The 15,435-nt window shown below is 35.8% G+C and overlaps 2 pseudogenes across 1 annotated transcript in view; both read left to right on the top strand.

Moving 5' to 3' along the window:
- Positions 1 to 15,435, top strand: part of LOC143562977 (putative nucleolar protein 5-2) — a 169,214-nt pseudogene that overhangs the window by 51,389 nt on the left and 102,390 nt on the right. The gene's annotated exons all lie outside the window — the stretch shown is intronic.
- On the top strand, positions 3,550 to 5,344 carry LOC143562973 (arogenate dehydratase 3 pseudogene; annotated as a pseudogene).

The following is a 15,435-nucleotide window of genomic DNA, read 5'->3' as shown; positions in this document are numbered from 1 at the left end:
ATTTTGATTTATATGTAGAGTTATGAATTTTTTTTGAGGGGTTTTTTTATCTTAATAAAAAACAATAAAAAATTCAAAAAAGATAATAAAAAATCATGACACAAAATATAAATAAAAAACAAAAAATATAAAAAAACTAAAAAGTTTCTGCCGTATTCCTTGTTAAAAAAAACCAATTCCAATTCATTTGTGGTTTAAAATTCATTTCAAATGAACACATTAAAAATGGAATTGGATTTCGTTTTCATTTCCAATCTCTATGCAAATTCTAACTCCAATTTCATTCTATTATGTGAAACGAACACGTTCTTAAAAGTTTAGGAATGATTTTTATAATATAATAGAATAAAATGAGTATGCCATATCTTATATTTTATTGTATATAAAACTATCATGTTAAACATGCTTTATATTCTAATCACATGTATGTCATTGATCCAAACAGAACGTGTACGCATTTATAAGCATTTACAACATTCTAAGTATTTAAATAAATGTTCATATTGGAATACGTTAACGTTATGTTCTCGAGTTTAATAAATGAAAGAAAAAAATGAAGAAATAGTTAAGGAGATAAATGAAAGGGAGTATAAAAGAAAATTTTAACTAACTTGTCTTTTAAGTGTTGAAAATTCGTTACTTTCAAATCTCTCTAATTTGAAACGATTTTGAATGAAGGAAACAAACATCAATTCCCATTCCACTTGTCTTTTTTTTTTATTAATTTCTTTTCTTAAAAAGTTGCGGAACACGAATTTTCATGACAGCTTTCCAAATCTTATCATTTCCCTCGTTAAATGAGATTTGGGAACACATTATCGTTCTTTTAACTATTCACTTATGATACTTATTTAATAGCCGTATTTGCTTGTTATAATAAGTAACACACTTATATAACGTGTTTTCAAAAAGAGCTGAAAGTCGATTAGATCGGTAACTGACTACATATCCACTCTGGTGGCCAAATTTAAACCGCTGCCAGTTAAATCAACCGGTTCAATCGATGAACCGGACCAAATGGTTAAGTTGGATATCAATTTTTTTTAAATCTAAACTTGTTCAAAGTTTATAATAGTTTCACATTTTTTATTCGAACTATTTATAGCTTGATACATTTTTTAACACTGATGTTTGGAACTATAAAATTACCGATTTAATCCGATAAAATCTTTAAGTTAAAAATGAAGAGTTGAGTTCAGTGTATTGGGACATGATGTAATAACATACCACAATTTTGTCCTTTTATTATTTAATGCATGAAAGAACAATGGATGCAGACTGGCAGAAGATGTAAAACGTGATGTTATTGAATTTAAAATAATATATGATTTATATTTATATAATTATATAGAACGTGGTTCATTTTATGACTAAAATAATGTTCAGATTCAAGTATTCAAAACTTTCGTCTTAACTTCATAAATACCAAATATGTCATTTAACTTCCCCACATGTTTAGATTATAAATAAACAATTCAATGCTATTAATATAATTAATATAAGAACATCTTCATCACTAGTGAGAGTGTGAGACAAAAGGCACATGCAACTAATATGAAAGAAAGAGGTAGGAGGGGAGACGGGTTAGCATGATGTGGCGAGAAGCACCAAAATCATGAAAAAACCGTCTATGTTAGGTTCAATATTTTTTTTCTTCCAAAGCTACCTGGTACGACTGATTAGTTGATGTATCAAAATTTAATGTTAGTAAATCGACACCTAAAACTATCATTTAATGAAAATTGGATCTCCGTTATAGAATCCCTGTATCCAAACGGGTATTGAATCTGTTTCAGTCGTCATGGATATTGATGTACACATTCTTGTATATATGTCTTATGATTAAAGAGTAAAGGTGTGAGTGAATGCTAGTGCATTCAATACGTCCTACTTTCAGTCACTTCCCATATGTATATCCATAGAGGAGGACCATGTGTGAGATCTTCATAATCATGACGCTTATTTTGATCTTCGACGTAACTCTTTTTAATGGGAAACCTGGTTCCCATGATACTTTTTTTGGAAGATCTGATCTAAAGCTCGACGAGAAAAGAAAATTTGGATCTTAGCATTTAATGCCCTTGATCGTCTCATAGAGGCCTTCACAATCATCTTGAACCCTTCTTTAGCGCAACCAATCCAGGTCCCACAAATTCCCTTTCGAAATGTGTGATGGTTTCTGATCTTTTGAGTCAACTGGTAAATAGACATTGGATCGCTCCTGGTTGTCTTCAATAAATTCTGTCAAATCCAACTGTGCGAACTAAGTCGGATCCTTGTCTTAGGCACACCACACAATGGGTTACCTCATCACTCGCCGTGTACCTCATATATCTTCCCTCTCCATTATTAGCGTTAGAAAATGATAATATAACGTATAGAATATAAAGATAATATGATTTTAATACATTAAACTATATATGAAATGAATTTAAAAGATATAGTTTAAGAAATAAGATTCATTGATATGCGTGATACAATTAGAAAAGATAGGGTTTTTGATGTGTTGGCCAATAGTCAAGTGTGGACGGTGGATACCTGTCTGGCTAGTCATTGATTGGGTACTCCACTTAAAAATGGGTATAAAGGGTTGAAACCATCAACAAAGATTCCTTAACAGTGTGAGCCACCGTATTATTAGTATGTTTCACGTGGCTAGCTAGTTGAGCCACTTATATCTTTATATTTTTCTACAACAAACAAATCTGTATTGTTATTTGTACGGTAATAAAATGTATCATTGTTATTGTTGTTGGTTAATGAAAGTTCGTTTTTATGGGTAAAAAAATAGTGTGAACAGCCTGGATACTATTGACCATTTAACTGCGGGTTGTGGCTGCAGTTGTGTTAGATCATGTTAGCTGGTGGTGCAGTCGTGCAGGGCCCCGACTATCTTCGGTTTTTCGGTCAGAGATGTGTTGGAGCTTTACAAGTTGGTGGGATTATAACATGTTGGAGCTTGTGGATGACAATGAATGAAGGAATTTTTAAAAATAAGCATATTAAGATTAAGGCTATAATTGAGGAGATTAAATAATGTCTTTTTTGGTATAATTATAGATTGGGAAAGAGCCAACTAGATTGACTAAACTAATGTAATTTTAGTTTAATGTAGTTGTGTTTTGTTGGTTGGTGGCGTCCTCCGGCCTGTGGGGGTTATCTTATTCTTCTAATAAAAGCATAAATAATAAGGTTTATGTGTTAAGTCTACATTCAATTCTAGCATAATTTTCAATTCTAATCTTGTAGTTTTTCGTCTCATTCATCATAATTATCCAGGAGTCATGGGTTAAAACCATTTTGGCAATTGGATCATAGCTTATATACCTTCATTTCACGTATTTTATTTTTATACCACCATGCTTCATGTCATGTACTTATACCTCAATTTCATGTTTTTATATCTCTATTCTCTTGTATTTATAAGTAAATTTTTAGTCAAAATTCAATTTCGGTTATAACCTGAAATTAACCAAACTGAAAACCAAAAATTAACCGAATAAACCAAGACATTTACCGAAAGAAGATTAGGTAATATAGTTGAGCCTGGTAATCAAACTAAATAGTGCACACACTATTTTATTGCTATTTCTTGATGTTTTTGTTAACTTGGAATGTCTTATAATTCCTTTTGCTTAACATACAATCTTTCATATTTGGTTTGCATTTCAAATAGCCAAATATAATAGCAATATTTGAAAATTGAAAAGTAAAAGCAAACCAATAAAAAGTATAAAAAGTCAAACCAATACCTGCAAGAAGGAAAGAGGGAGGTAGGTGTAAGATTTGACCCAACCACTCCTAAACCATCTCCTCCAACCCTTCATATAAAACCCACCCTTCCCCACATTCATCCTCAGCTTGCAAGTTCCACAAGAACATCACAAGCTTCCATCAACAATAATAATAATAATATTAACAACAACAATACACAAAATGCATTGTCTTACTCCATCCAGTATCATTAATCTGAAATCATTAGCTGCTCATGTTACATCATCACACACGGTTAATTTTAACCGTCTTTCCCAACCGAATCAGCTCAACATCCAATGCCGTTACGACGCCACAGCCGCGCCAGCGGCAGGAATTGGGAAGAGCCGATCCGATTGGCAAAGCTCGTGTGCCATATTATCCAGCAACGTGGAGTCACAAGGCACAGATCAATCATCATCGAGGACACAAAACACTAATAAAATCACCGTTGTAAACAGTGACAATAATAATAATAATCTAGATCTAGTACCTGCTGTTAAGAAGCTACCGAAGCCATTAACCATTGCTGATCTCTCACCTACTCCAGCGCACGGTTCGACACTCCGCGTCGCGTACCAAGGCGTACCTGGCGCGTACAGTGAAGCCGCAGCTGGTAAAGCGTACCCGAGGTGTGACGCTATTCCTTGTGACCAATTCGAAGTCGCATTTCAAGCGGTCGAGCTTTGGATTGCCGATCGCGCGGTTTTACCGGTCGAAAACTCGTTAGGCGGAAGTATTCAACGTAACTATGATTTATTATTACGTCACCGTCTCCATATAGTAGGAGAGGTACAACTTCCAGTTCATCACTGCTTATTAACGCTACCAGGCGTAGGGAAAGAATATTTAACACGCGTTATAAGCCATCCGCAAGCGTTAGCTCAGTGCGAGCTAACGCTTACGAAACTCGGCTTAAACGTCACGCGCGAGGCCGTCGACGATACGGCTGGCGCGGCCGAATTCATCGCGGCGAATAACTTGCGCGACACGGCAGCGATAGCGTCCGCGCGTGCTGCTGAGTTGTACGGACTCAGCATCCTGGCGGACGGGATCCAGGATGATTCGAGTAACGTCACACGCTTTGTGATGTTAGCGCGTGAACCGATTATTCCGAGAACGGATGTTCCGTTTAAGACGAGCATTGTGTTCGCTCACGAACACGGAACGTCCGTTTTGTTTAAGGTGTTGTCTGCTTTCGCGTTTCGGAATATTAGTTTGACGAAAATCGAAAGCAGGCCGCATCGAAACCTGCCGATTCGGGTCGTTGGCGATGAGAATGTGGGAACGGCTAAGCATTTTGAGTACATGTATTATGTTGACTTTGAAGCGTCAATGGCGAACGTTAGGGCACAAAACGCATTGACTGAGGTTCAGGAGTACACGTCTTTCCTAAGGGTGTTGGGGAGTTATCCCATGGATATGACACCTTGGGCACCATCAACCTCTACATCTTAATGATTTGTTATTTATGTTATAAAGAATATATATGTGTTTAGTTTTGGGTTTTTTTATAAATTTATCTTTCTGGTTTTGAAGAAAGGAAGGAAGAGTTAATGTTTGGGTAAATATGGATTAATGGTTTAATAATCAATCCTCAGTTTCAATTTCAATTTCAATTTGCATTTGATATGTCTCACATGTTTTGTTTTTTAAACCATTTGTTATTGATTATGTTGCAACTTGCAAGTTGTTGCCTTGCCTTGCCTACCTATGAAATTTTAACTTTGTACATGTGGTATCTTTTATATTAAAATGACTAGATTGGATTTTAATTTTTGTTAATGTCTTATTGTTCTTTTAAAAATTTTGTTTTCTATATTGAAGAGCTATGGTGTGGCTAGACCCAAACAACAAGGAAAATGCCAAAGGGGGGCACAATTTGGAAGGTACGAGACGTGAATTTTGCATGTGTTAGAATCGTGTGCAAAAAGGGGCCAACGGAGCAATGACATTTGTACACCTAGTACGAACAAAACCATCAATGTAGACCCGCTTGGGTGGCCATAGTACAAAAGTAGGGACTTGCGCAAAATGACACTCACGATTTTCACTAAGGTGGTTGTAGAGGAAACAACTCAGTACACCCTTGACATGTGGCTCAACGACTGGTTTCCACCAGTAAGCACATACAGCTATAAATAAGGGGTCTCGCCTAGGGATGAGCTCGGTATCGAAAATACCGATCTCAAAAATCGCAATTTTTGATATCGTTATTGAATGTAAAAACTCAAAACTTTGGTACCGGTAGCGTACCGATCCCAAAACTCAAAACTTTGGTACCGATACCGAATTTGCTTATCTCTAGTCTCACCCAATGATAAGGCACTCTCTCCACTTACTCCCATAACATATACTTTTTGTGCTTACACTTGATGCATGGAGAGACATCGATGAAGTCGGTGATGACTTTTTGCTGAGCTTAAAGCATATCTCCGTTCTAACCCTTCAGTCCTTCACCCCACATTCGTTCTCATTTATTAACAGCCACCGACTCCCATAATCAAGACACAAGGATTCAGGACTCCGTTGACCAACCCCTATAGATACACTTGTTCGAACTTGTGTTTCTTCATATATGTTTTTCATTCTCTTATTTATTTTTAAACAACTCTTTTCATTCTTTTCATTTCTACTATGATATATATAAAGCATGAAATATATAATTAATAAATTATATTAGACCATGAGTAGTCATAAAGCCTAACCTCCAGGCATTAGGCGACACGTGGTGCCTAGTTAGAGTTATGGTTTTATACAAAAATAGAGTGTAGTCATAAAGCCTCTATAATACCTCATAATGCCCCAAACTCCATTATTTTATTATTATTTTTTTGCCTTTCACCCGCGTTTTATACAAAACGCACAAAAAAAAGAAGCTATAATGCCCGGGGGGGTGTGCCCCGGCGTTTAAGGCCATAACGCCTCCCAAAACGTAGCACTATGGGTGGTCTTATGAGGAGACCAATAAGGAGCACCGTTTCATGGTCCGCTATTTATTTGCAAATAACTTTAAAGCAACCCAATCTACTAGATTCTTTATATAGAAATAAGGGTAAGAAGCAATTTTAGCTGAAACATATCATAAAATAACTTTCCATTATGACTTTTTTTTTAATATTAAAAAAATGGTTTTAAAGATTATAAAATAAACAAGTCTACTTGTAAACATTTCATATTACTCAGACAACTAGTTTAACTAAATGTGTTATTGAGCTTAATCTGAAGGCCGAAACTAACCTACATTTCTTTTAATTACCTTTAAGTTTTCTGTAATAAGCTAAGTGATTCACATTCACAGGACTAATATAAGAATTATATGTTAATAGGCATATAGCCATATATGTTAATGATATTGAAAATAAAGAACTTTGATTTCACTTCATATTTTTCTTTAAATAAGTGTTAAACGTTTGTGTTAAATAAAATTTTAAATTCATATTAAGTTGGTGAGAAGTTATTAAACTTATAATGATGTGATTAATATTTAATTAGTGACATAATATAAAAAGTAGAAAGAGTGTTAGGTGTGAGTTGAAAATTGGTAATAAGGGATGTTGTCAACTATGGTCCATATGTTAATAGGCATATAGCCATATATGTTAATGATATTGAAAATAAAGAACTTTGATTTCACTTCATATTTTTCTTTAAATAAGTGTTAAACGTTTGTGTTAAATAAAATTTTAAATTCATATTAAGTTGGTGAGAAGTTATTAAACTTATAATGATGTGATTAATATTTAATTAGTGACATAATATAAAAAGTAGAAAGAGTGTTAGGTGTGAGTTGAAAATTGGTAATAAGGGATGTTGTCAACTATGGTCCATATGTGGGGCTGTGGTGTGGTAGGTGGCGACGTGAGAGTTGTAAATTTATAAAATAAAGGATCTTGGCAACATTTGGTTTATATTTTTCTTTTATTTAAAACGAGGTTTTACAATCCGCGCGTTACGCGGGTTTGTGTCTAGCTTTTATAATCCATGTGTTGCATCGGTTTGTGATTATATGTAATTAGCCACAACTTCTAGCTAGGGTAACGTTCAACATAACATTGACTGTACGTTACTTCATGTTCTTACCAAGGTCCAAGAACATATACCATTTTGTTACAAAAAACATTGATTCTAACAGCCTAATTTTACAACACAATGAAATCTTATTATGCTAAAGATTGACTTTGGCTTCAATTTCAATACAACCTGCAGCCTCTTAACTAAAAATCAATTTGCCAACAGCCAGCGAAATACCTTACAACAACAACTGAATACAATAATTTTGCAAATATACTTATCTATTAGTTAAACTCATCATAAGTTAATAAATGATGCAAATGTTTTTCATTTTCTTGTTCTAATACTGCAATTTTCAACCCCCTCAATCAATAGAAACTCAAACATCCATCTCAAGGCTAATCTTGAATTTTGTACCATAACTGACTTGAACTTAAATATGTATATATAATATGTAAACCGGCCTTAGATGAGCTAATTGTCATCATCATCGACTCAGCCCCACCAAATTTCACCGACTGCTCAAACCCATAAACATCTAAAAAAATCTACACTACTCAAAACTAAAATACAATGAAAAAATATAAACCAAACTATAAAAAAAATCAAAATGTAAAATAAATTACTTGCTGCTCAGATCTTCGCTATGGCTGCAACATAGGTTGCCATGTCAAATAGCAAAGCGTCATCATAACCTAAAAACAACATGAGGCACCAGCCTATAGGCTCAGATACATAATTCCTCATTGACATTGTGAACAAAGTGCGGCTCAACGCCGCCACGCCTACAACCGAGGTTGAGACACCAAGTAGCTGACCACCATCATCGACGACTAAAAGATAGAAAGAAACCGAATCTTGCCACGCCACGATAAGAGATCACAAAGTTGTTCTCAAACAAAGTCAAAATTGAATTGTTGATTTATAAAGTCAAACCTTCCAAAATACTTGACGTCCAAGAGTCCATGACACATTATAGTTTAAGATGGGTAAAATTTAAAATAATTCTCATATTTCCAAACACGTCCAGAACTTCAACAATCATAAAAAAATGATTTTGAAAGTAAACACTTTCACATTAACCACAAATCATTAACTCATCCTACTGCAACACAAATATATACAGTTGATTCATTTTCTTTGTATTGATTAAGCAAAACACTACTCATAGGGTCAGATACACATCATCATCATGTTTACCTCAACCAATGCCACCACCTAGGGTGCCAAAACGGAACCCGACAACAGTCACAACATCTAGTCACCTAGGGTAAACAGATCCTAACCCGGCAACAGAAGAATCATAGCCATTATAAACGACATCGGAGTCACAAAAGTGGCACAACACCACCGTCATACTTTCGGAACCCATCAAAGAATTAGAATCACATGTGACCGACTTCATTCTCATAGCCTTTATCAACATTGTAATTCAACCGTCGGTTTTATTTTCATTCTTTCTCTCTATAAAACATCAACGTTGTAGTTCAATCGTTGCCATAAACAACGATGGCAAACCAACCTGAAGATGGGGGTAAAACTATTAGCATCTTGTGAAACATTCCCAAATTACTAAATCTCAAATCAATAAAATTAGGATGATAACCCTAAATTGTATCAGCATTCTTGAATTCCCAAATTAATCGATCTAAAGTGCCAAATTGAATAACTTTCACTCAAAATAATCAAATCGAGATGATTCTGAATCTGAAAGTGGGACCACAGATGCATGTGTTTGTGTTCATAAATCGCTATCTTAATATGCAAAAGCAGTCTAGAATGTATCTGGGTTCCAAAATGGCAACAGTCACAGCATTCGCCATCGCCTAGGGTTTCCAAAATGGAACCTGTCAATAGACGAATTGGAGGCGCAACAGTCAAAATCGAGGAGACTCCTACCGCTTGGCAGGTAATGTCAGGGAAATCAGTGGGAGAAATACAAATACAAGTGACTGAGAGATGGTGGAAGGAGCATGGGAAGAGATTACCAAAACCCCACCCAAAGGAAGAACCAACAGAAAGCTCGATTTTGAACACTGGCCATCGACTGCACAAGCAAGATCGAAGTAATGGTTGATGTTAACGAACCTGCAAAAGTATAGGGCTGTCTCCAAGATTTCGACTGTTCAAAATAAATACTTAAATTGGCCCTTACATGAAAATTTATCATCACAAAAATAAATATAGCAATTGTTTTATTAGAATCTAATAACTTGTGAATTGTAACTTTCAGAATTTATAAACTGGGCCTAGTAGTGAACCCAAATCACCAAGCCCATTGTAGCATATTATATTACTAGCCGCTGACATTTAGGCCATTTCTTTTCCACCAAGCCCACTTAACTGATATTGCTAGAAATTATAAAATAAATAAATAAATAAATAAATAAACCGGTTTTAAAAATAAACCAAACCGGTTTGCTCAACGACTGGTCAAAACCGGTTTGACTCAAACCGGTTCGGTTTAAAAACCGGTTTCGAAGCAATATAGGCCGACCTGGTCACACCGGTTCGGTCTGGTTTTATAAACCGGTTTAACCGGTTTTAAACCGTTTTTTCTCAAACCGGTTCGGTTTTAAAACCGGTTTGATATATTTGAAGGAAAACCGGTCCTGAAACTGACGGTTTGGAAACCAGTTTGGGTGAAACAGGTTTTAAACCCAAACCGGTTCGGTTAGCCTAAACCGGTCTGTCACACCCCGACTAGGTAGTTGCGGAAGCGTAATACGGGAATGTAACAGATAACACTGGCATCAACAACATTGTTTATAAAGAAATTCACAAACTAATTTACATCATATTACATGGGTTGGTACTATGTTTACAAACTAGATGAGAATCACATAACCGGTTTACGAGCTTTTATTTAATATTATATATCTGCGTCTATTCACAGCTATTCAACTCTTCTTCTAACACCAAGCACGTAAGCAAATGATTCCATTTTTGCTTTACCTGAAAAGCATGTTAAAACGGGTCAACTATGTCTAGTTGGTGAGTTTCAAGTTTCACGAGTATCAACGAAATCAGTACACGAGTTCGTAAAGTTTACAGTGTGTATGTATATATGTATGTGTATGATGTATTATACTAAGCCACAAGTGAAACCGAAACGAGCTATAACGCATGGCCTCCACTGCCCATGCACTCCCGTTGGCATTTAACAGCCACTTTGCCCCAAGTATGTACTATGTCTAACACCATATAGCAGTATGTAAAAATATAATGACAATGTGCAACTGGGTTTACATATGTTCCGGCATACCCCTCCGGCCCTGTCAGTTGGGTTTGTCAAACCGATAGTACTATCCACACGTCACCGGCACGAAGTTAATCACTTGTGTTTGTGGGGACTTGTCAAGTGTTAGTACTTAGATAATCCACATCATCACACGTTTTCAAGTATATAAGTATATGTAAACATGCTTTTCACCCCAAAAGTTCGTAAAACAGTTTAGAAAGTGGGGGTCGTGAAACTCACCTTATCGTAGTTCGCACGGAAATTACGTATCAACAAGTCAGGTGCCTCGCTTATAGCCTGATTCCTATAAACGGTATCGTATCGTTAATACTAGTACAGTGTTCAAGCTAAGTCGGGCTGTATAGATAATCTGGGTACAGCTGTTAGGCCCAGAGCATGACCATAGTCTTAGATTGTGACGTTGTATACTATGAAAAGATTAAAACTGGATTTGGCTCAGTTTCACCGTTTCCCGAGCCTAGCCAAGTTGATCGTTTATGCGTCTCGGGATTAGGTAAGATCACATAAACTTAAGTAAATATATTGATTGATAAAATGATTTGATTTATGAAAGAATTTTAAGGTTTCGGTATCTGGTTTGATCGCAGGGTTCGTTTCCGTTTTCACACGGGTTTGATTATACAAAACGCGCACAATCCACCCGAATTATCCGGAATTGTCGTAAAAAGTTCGTTTTTATCAATATCATTCAAAAATATGATATTTGACCACTTTTGACATTTTGACATACCAGTCAGTCCGTTAAACACAAAACTGCCGGTTTCGTTAAAACAATTATAATTTAAATCTTTGATTAATCATAACTAAATATGTACTTATATATAAATTATGTAATTTTTTTTAAAAATACATTAAGACATGGAGAATTTTATAAAAATATTTTCAGAAATTTTATGATTAATTATTTATTTATAAAAATTCATTTAATAAGTTATAATCATGTAATAAATGGCCCGTTTATATCAAACGACCTCCGAAAAATCAGATAATTTTTACAAATGGCCTCAATGTTATTAAATAGCCCCTGCAAAATCTCCAGAACCTAATTCTTTTGAAAAAATGCTTTTTTGTGCGTTTTTCAGCTGTTAAAATTCGGTTAAACCATAACTGCACAAACCATACTTAGGCATTTCCAATGATCCCCAAACTTTACCAGTGATCTTACCATCACATATTAAACTCCAAAACCAAGTTTCATAATTTTTCAATATTTTTAGCTATTTTTCCCAAATAAACGCTCATAAACGGAAATAAATTCACCAAATATTCTCCGTTTATCGAAAAATTACCAAATTTGAACAGGGACTCATTTATATGATCCCTAATGTCTCTAAAAATTTTCACAAGCTAAAAACAATCACGTCACAACCTAGTACTAAACAGCCCTTAAACGAGTGTTACGGGTTTACCTTGTCGGTTTTCGATGAGTTTTGCTAACTTAAACGACTCTCCGGGTCTCGGGTTGCAAACTCAGTATATCTACATATCATATAACATCAAACCAAGCATAAATCATCCATATGACAGCCTTGATAATTAGGGTTTCGGTTTTGGGTTCAAACCGAACTTTCTAACCGTAAAAACGTTGTATTCATGTTCTAATCCGCGTTTTTGACCAAAAAAGTATATGTTCCTGGTTTGTAAACATGTTTAACATCAAAACATGGTTTTACTTGATTTTTATGGTTTTTGGATGGTTAAACATGTTTAAAACTAATCAAGGATTAATTTTTCATGGTTAAACTATGTTAATCATGGTTAAAAATCAAGGAAAATCACTATTTACCTTAGGGTTTTGATGAAGCTTGATGAAGAAGAACAGCAAAGGTAAGTTTTCTCTGGAAAATTGGGTACAAAATATCTCAAAATATTCTTTTATATAAAAGATACTAGAAGGGGGGGTGGGCTGTCCCCCTGCGGTCGCTAGCTTATAAGGGCCCATCGGGCCTCTTTTTGGCCCAATGGTGCCTCGGTTTTCGTGCCACGCGTAAAATTCGGTCCAAAATTTAGTTCGGGTTCGGTTTTTCGCAAGAAAACTAGTTCAAGTGCGAAAACCAGCGCGAAAACGAGTGTTTTTCAGCCTAGTTTTGTAAAATAAGAAAAACGTACTGACTCGTTGTAAAATTCCAAAATATTTTCACGGATTGCTTAGAACATGTTATATAAGTGTTTTATAAATCTTTTTCGGCTTAACGGATGCTACAATGCTCGTTTTGATATTAACGATTGCGTTTAAGCTTATAGCGTATCGATAAACGAAACCTTTTTCGTTTAAAGAGTTTTAAACGTACTGGGGCCTAAATATCAATATGTTAGCCTCTATAACATATATATAACTCGTATATGACCCCTCAGTATGTATACGGGTCATAATTAGTATCGGTCGGTTTTTCGTTTAAGCACTACGAATTAACCGATTTATCGTTTACTTGCTACATAGTGAATATAGTATACCTCGTTTTGTCACGAATGTCACATTCTCCCCCCGTTAAGAAATTTCGTCCTCGAAATTTAATGTGTCATCGGTTTTCTTTTTAGGGAACAGGTGTGGGTATTTCTTTCGGAATTCATCCTTTCGTTCCTAAGTATATTCGGGTCCTTGTTTTGAATTCCACCGAACTTTTACCAATGAAATTTTGTTGTGTCGTAACTGTTTGGTTTTCCCGTCCACAATTTCTACCGGTTCCTCTACGAAGTTGAGTTTTTCGTTGATCTGAACATCTTCCAGTGGTACTATTGTCGTTTCATCAGTCAAACACTTTTTCAGATTCGATACATGAAACACGTCGTGAATAGTACTCAGTTCTAAGGGTAATTTTAATCGGTAAGCTACGGGACCAATTTTTGCAATAATCTCAAAAGGTCCGATGTATCTCGGGGCTAGTTTACCAGTCTTTCCAAATCTTATAACACCCTTCCATGGCGATACTTTTAAGAACACCTTATCACCTATTTCAAAAGATAACGGTTTTCTGCGAACATCAGCATAACTCTTTTGTCGGTCGCGGGCAGCTTTCAGTTTTTGTTTAATCTGATGAATCTTATCGGTGGTTTCCTGAATTAAATCTGATCTTGAAATTTGGGTATCACCCACTTCCGTCCAACATAGTGGTGATCTACATTTTCGCCCGTATAGAGCTTCATAAGGTGCTGCTTGTATACTACTGTGATAATTGTTATTGTAAGAGAATTCAATGAGCGGGAGGTGTTGATCCCAATTCCCTTTGAAGTCCAGTACACAAGCACGAAGTAAATCTTCTAAGGTTTGGATGGTTCGTTCGGATTGACCATCGGTTTGGGGATGGGAAGCCGTACTTAGGTCGATTCGGGTTCCCAAAGCTTCTTGTATTGCTTGCCAGAAATGTGAAGTAAAGTGACTGTCTCGATCTGAAATAATCGAAAGAGGTACTCCGTATCGGGATACAATTTCATCGATGTAAATTTGAGCGAGTTTTTCGGTGGTGTAGTTGTTACGGATGGGGATAAAGTGTGCGGATTTGGTTAATCGGTCAACAATTACCTAGATAGCATTGTGTCCTCGGGAGGTTTTAGGAAGGTGCGTCACAAAATCCATGGTAATTTGTTCCCATTTTCATTATGGTATTTCGGGTTGTTGTAACATTCCCGAAGGTTTTTGATATTCCGCCTTCACCCTTGCACATGTTGCACATTTACTTACATACACGGCTATATCCTTTTTCATGCCAGGCCACCAGTAAAATTCTTTAACATCCTTATACATCTTATCAGTACCTGGATGAATAGAATATTTGAACTTATGTGCTTCATCAAGAATCAACTTTCGGAGTTTATGAAGTGTTGGAATCCAGACCCGGTTTTTGTAATAATATACTTCATCAATTTTCTTCTCAAAATTCCTTTCATTCCCATGTAGTTCTTCTTTTTCTAGTTGATCTGCCTTCAAAGCCTCATCTTGTGCAACGCGAACTTGTTCGCTTAGGCTACTTTGAACAATCATTCCGAGTGCTCGTACCCTTAATGGTTTGACTCTGTCTTTTCGGCTTAAAGCATCGGCTACTATGTTGGCCTTACCCGGATGGTATTTAATCTCACAATCATAATCATTTAACAGCTCTACCCATCTCCTTTGTCTCATGTTTAGCTCTTTCTGATCGAATATGTGTTGTAGGCTTTTGTGATCAGTATAGATGGTACATTTGGTGCCATACAAGTAATGTCTCCAAATCTTCAATGCAAAGATAACTACTCCCAATTCCAAATCATGGGTCGTATAATTCTTTTCATGTACTTTTAATTGTCGGGAAGCATATGCTATTACTTTCTTTCTTTGCATCAGTACGCATCCTAAACCTTTACGAGATGCGTCACAGTATACCACCAATTCATCAGTTCCATCTGGAAGGCTTAATATTGGAGCCTCACAT

The sequence above is a fragment of the Bidens hawaiensis genome, unplaced genomic scaffold (assembly GCF_021521415.1).
Source record: "Bidens hawaiensis isolate Kalapana, Puna unplaced genomic scaffold, B.hawaiensis_p1.1 tig00021185_1, whole genome shotgun sequence".
Lineage (NCBI taxonomy): Eukaryota > Viridiplantae > Streptophyta > Magnoliopsida > Asterales > Asteraceae > Bidens > Bidens hawaiensis.
This window is presented reverse-complemented; position numbering and strand designations above follow the sequence as displayed.